Below are 5,616 nucleotides of genomic sequence, written 5' to 3'. Positions count from 1 at the left end.
TAAAAATTACAGGTTTTGTCTAGTTGAACCAATTACAAACATATCCTGTCAGTTTTTCCGTAGATTTTACGTGTTTAATTAACGCTAAATTTAAGGGTGTCACATACTCACCTCGGGAAACCGAGATGGTAGCAGCTTCACATGCTAGGGTGGTCCTTGGTATGGTACCTTGGTATTCGGGGGTGTTACAAAGTGGTATCAGAGCGACGATTTTGGAACCTAAAACCAATGAACCAAATGAACATAAAAAGTCTAATTAAAATAAACCCGGGTAAGAGTTTTTTTAAGCTACCGCAAAGGCTTTGGAGACGTCCCGAAGTCGCATTTAGGCCCTTACAACTTTGACACGGTCAACATAGGGGTGTCTTGGGAATCGTTGTGTGTTGAAGTAATGTTTGTTGTATCTATACCTGTGTTCTTGTGAAGTTGTTGGATGAAATAAGAAAGTGATTGCGTATCTTGAGCATGGTAGTACTTGAACATGATATATGTGTTATTACTTGGCTTTTGGAAGGGTACTGATATGGTGGGATATAGTATACGCATGTTTAAGTACGTTTTCCGTAACAGTTAGCTTGTTTTTGGCATGATTCGGCCGAGCAGGGCGGGTACTCGACCGAATAGGGGATACTCGGCCGAGTAACCAAGCATCCGACCGAGTGTTAGTTTGTGTACGTGTACCAGGAAGTAGCTACTGGTTGTGATCACTCGGCCGAGTAAGAGGGGCACTCGACCGAGTGAGGCATACTCGACCGAGTATCATGTATACTCGACCGAGTATGTTTTATGTGATTTGGAGGTCAGCTACTGGAGTAGGATACTCGGCCGAGCAGTCTCAGTACTCGACCGAGTAGTCCTTACTCGACCGAGTACTTCCTTGGCGGATGGTTTGTTTATTTTGAGTCGTAGGCTATGTGCTTACAATATCTTGGTTATATCAGCTCAAAATGCTACCAAAGAGGTCAGCTGCATACGTCCAAGCTACTGAGATGACTCTGGATGAGATTGCCAGAATGATTGAGCAGCAATATGCGCTCATGGAGGCACTCAAGAATGTGGGTAAAGGAGGTGAGAAACCAGTGGATGCATCCCAGTTAAGCACCACTTTTTCTGGCTTCCACCCCTCTACTTACGAGGGCATTGGTGAGCCAAAACTGCTCGATAATTAGCACTGTGAGATAGAGAGTTTGCTAGAGGTTGTGAAGTTTCCGACAGATATGTTAGTAGAGCAGGTTGCATTCTACCTGAGGGATGAGGCTAGAGTATGGTGGCAGAATGTGATGGAGGATCCTAAGGCACAGTACAGGGACTTGGGGCAGAATGCTATTCCTTGGGTAGGCTTCAAGAGTGCAACGAGGGAACATTTTGTGCCGGAGCACATCCGTCACAAGCTGAGAGCTGTGTTAGCTTCTTTCACCATAGCTGATGATATGACTGTCATGGAGTAATATCACCGGTTTATATATTTGTCACGATACGCAGAGGTATGCAGATGGGTCAATGGGGTTTAACTCTTCGCTTTGAAAAGGAGTTGGCACCAAAGATCATGGATAGACTCCCAACTGGGGTACTTACAGACCTGAAAGAGGTATATGCACGAGCTGGACATGCTGAGAGGTTAGTGGACTTAGCCAAGAAGGCTAAGGAAAAGAATGCTGAGAAAAGGAAGGCGGAGAGTGAGAGTGGCAACTAGTGTGGCCACAAGAGGGGGAATCACAATCAAGCTAGGGCCTTTTCTGGAGGATCTGGTTATGCAGGGGGATCTCGTGCTTGGGGGAGAGGAGGCGGCCAAAGTGCTAGTGATAACTCCAATCTTACCTGCTTCAACTGCGCTGGAGTGGGTCATAAGAGGCATGAGTGTACCAATGCTAGAGGAGGAGGAGGCTTTCCAGGAACTTATTAGGGGAACTTTTCTCAGGCTCCAAGCCAAAGTTTTGCTAGCAACATGCCATATGGGTTGTGGGGTAATCGCGGAGAGGAGAACAACAACAATGGCGGCTACAACCACAACAATGGAGGGTCTTATCAGCGTCTGAACAACAGTGTGATGCAAAACTCGGTAGCCAAGCCAACTACCTTGACTACCATGGTCCAGGGTGGAGGTTTGAAAAGCATTGGGAAGCTCTTTATGATAGGCAAGCAGGAGGCAGAAAATGACGCTCACCTTGTTACCTGTACCTTTCTTGTTCATAATACGCCATCTTTTGTCCTGTTTGATTCGGGGGCAACCCACTCTTTTGTCTCTAGGAGTCATGCCTTAGTTATAGATTTGGGAGAATATGGACTGGTGGAAGATAATGTGTTTATACCTTCGGGAGAGTCAGTGTCATGTTATAAGTTGTATAGAGATGTGTCTATATTGGTGGGAGAGGTGGACTTACCTGCCAACTTGTTAGAGTTTCTTATGGATGGGTTTGAGGTCATCGTCGGGATGGACTGGTTGGCCAAGTATGATGCTAAGATAGACTGCCGACATAAGAGGGTGTCTTTAAAGGGGCCTAAGGGAGTCAAGGTATCATATAGGGGGTTCGTGGTGAGATCTAAGCTGAAGTTTATCGCGGTGATGACTCTAAAGTCATGTTTGAGGAAGAATTGTCCTTTAATCCTTTGTCATGTGAGGGATATGCGTGTGGAGGAGCCGTCAGCGTCTGACATACCTATAGTTGGGGAGTTTGGTGACGTTTTTTTAGATGAGATATCGGAGTTACCACCTAAAAGAGATATCGACTTTAATGTTGAGCTCAAACCGCGGACGGGACCTATATCTAAAGCACCGTACCGTATAGGGCCTAAAAAGTTGGACGAGTTAAAGAAGCAGCTGAATGACTTGTTAGATAAAGGGTATATTCGGCCTAGTGTGTCACCTTGGGGAGCACTAGTGTTGTTTGTGAAAAAGAAAGACGGGAGTATGAGGCTATGCATCGACTATTGGAATCTAAATCATGTCACGGTGAAGAACAGGTATCCTTAGCCACGGATTGACGATCTTTTTGACCAGCTGAGTGGCACAGAGATGTTTTCTAAGATCGATTTGAGATCGGGTTATCACCAGCTGAGGATAGCAAATGCGGATATTCCTAAGACAACTTTTCGGTCACGATATGGTCACTATGAGTATATAGTGATGCCTTCTGGGTTAACGAATGCACCAGCAGTTTGCATGGATCTTATGAAAAAATTTTTAGCCCATTCTTGGATAGGTTTGTGGTCGTCTTTATTGATGACATATTAGTCTACTCTAAGACTAAGGAGGAGCACGAGGAGCATCTAAGGTTAGTACTGCAAACTTTGCGAGATAATCAGTTATATGCCAAGTTATCTAAGTACGATTTTTGGTTGGAGAAAGTGGCCTTTCTGGGTCATGTGATATCAAAGGAGGGTGTGTCAGTGGATCCTAGTAAGATTGAGGCAGTGAGTAAGCGGGAATCACTGAAGAATATTGCTGAGATTCAGAGTTTCTTGGGTTTAGCTAGCTACTACAAGAGGTTCGTGAAGGACTTTTCTAAGGTCGCAAGACCTATGACAACTTTGATGCAGAAAGAGACCAGATTTCGTTGGGATGAGAGTCATGAAACGGCGCTCCAAACCTTAAAGGAGCGTTTGACCACATCTCCTATTCTAGCTCTACCTGAGGGAAGTGAGAACTTTTAAGTATACACCGATACTTCAAAGAATGGTTTGGGTTGTGTGTTGATGCAGAATGAGAAAGTTATCGCTTATGCGTTGAGGCAGTTGAAGTCGTATGAGGAGAACTATCCTACTCACGATTTGGAGCTGGGTGCAGTTGTTTTTGCTCTAAAGATTTTGAGGCACTATCTTTTTGGGGTGACCTTTAAGGTGTTTTCAGATCATAAGAGTAAAGTATATATACACATAGAAAGAGCTGAACATGCGACAGAGACAGTGGATGGAGTTGATTGCGGACTATGACATGGAGATCATCTATCACGAGGGTAAGGCTAATGTGGTGGCAGACGCTTTGAGTAGGAAGAGTGTACATTCGTTGTGTACAGCTATGTCTTTGATGAAACTGAAGGATGAGATATCTAAGATGGGGATCCAAATGATTTGAAAGGGGGATGCCATCGGGGGCGTGACTATCGAACCTGATTTGTATGATGACATAAAGGGGAAACAAGAACTCGATCCCAATATTCAAGAGTGGAAGTCAAAGGTAGAGAGTGGCACAGTTTCGAGGTTTTTTTATTCACACAGATGGGAGTGTTCATTTTGATGGGAAATGGTGTGTTCTTAGTGATGCAGGCTTGAAAAAGTTGATCATGACGGGGGGCTCATTGCACTCATTATTCAGTTCACCCGGGTGGTGAAAAGCTCTACAAGGACTTAAAGAAAACATTTTGGTGGCCTAACATAAAGAAAGATGTGGCTGAGTTCGTGGCTAAGTGTCTAACTTGTCAAAGAGTAAAGGGTGAACAATGCAGACCACAAGATAAGATTAAGTCACTTGAGGTACCAGAGTGGAAATGGGAGTCGATCTCTTTGTACTTCATCGTGGGGTTACCAAGGACTCAACAAGGTAACAATATGATTTGGGTGATCATCGACCGTTTAACAAAGTCAGTCACTTCATTCTGATGAAGGATACTTGGACTAAGATACAGTTAGTTTTGGGTTATAGGAAGCATGTGGTTCAGTTACATGGGGTGCCAAAGGACATAGTATCAGATCGAGATGCGAGGTTCATATCGCGGTTGTAGGATTTGGTTGGAACTACCTTGAAGATGAGTACAGCTTTTCACCCTGTGACAGATGGTCAGACTGAGAGGACTATCAAGACTTTAGAAGATATGTTGAGGGCTTATGCCATGGAGTTTGGTAGAAGTTAGGAAGATAAGCTGGACTTGATCGAGTTTTCATACAACAACAGCTATCACACCAGCATTGGGATGACACCTTTTGAGGTTTTGTATGGCAGGAAGTGCAGAAGTCCAGTATGTTGGGACGATAATGCCGAGACTGTGGTTTTAGGGACACAGATGATGTAGGATATGATTGAGCAAGTTCGTATGATTCGCCAAAAGATGAAAGCAGCTCAATATTGCAAAAAGAGTTATGCAGATTTGCACCGCAGGGACATTGAATTTGCAGTAGGTGGCAAGGTTCTTTTGAAAGTGTCACCTGTGCGAGGGGTTATGAGGTTTGGCAAGAACTTAAAGTTATAGGTGAAACAGCTATAACTTTAAGCTTGATGAGTGAAGTTATACCTAAAGCATCTATAACCTTACTTGCCAAAATTACTTCTTAAAACAACGTTATTGATAGATGACATATACTATCTAATCTTCCTGGAGATCTTTAGTATGTGGTTCATCCCTTCATCTTGATGATAAGCTCTTTATCTTAAGCTTATCTTGAGCTTGATTTATCATTCATGACTTGTAACTTGTACATTCAACAATCATTACTCGGAACTTGTTCTTGTACTTTGTCATGAGCTCAAATGAATCTTGAAGTTATAGCTAAAACAACTATAACTTTGGTTCACAAATCTTCTTGCCAAAGTATAACCATGTTTAATCTAACACAACTAAACAAACGATTACGAGTAACAAGTATATATAATTTATAACACACTTGTCATTATCAAAACATAAG

This window comes from Silene latifolia, chromosome 5, assembly GCF_048544455.1.
Source record: "Silene latifolia isolate original U9 population chromosome 5, ASM4854445v1, whole genome shotgun sequence".
NCBI lineage: Eukaryota > Viridiplantae > Streptophyta > Magnoliopsida > Caryophyllales > Caryophyllaceae > Silene > Silene latifolia.
The sequence above is the reverse complement of the archived record's forward strand: the minus strand, read 5'-3'. Positions refer to the sequence as shown.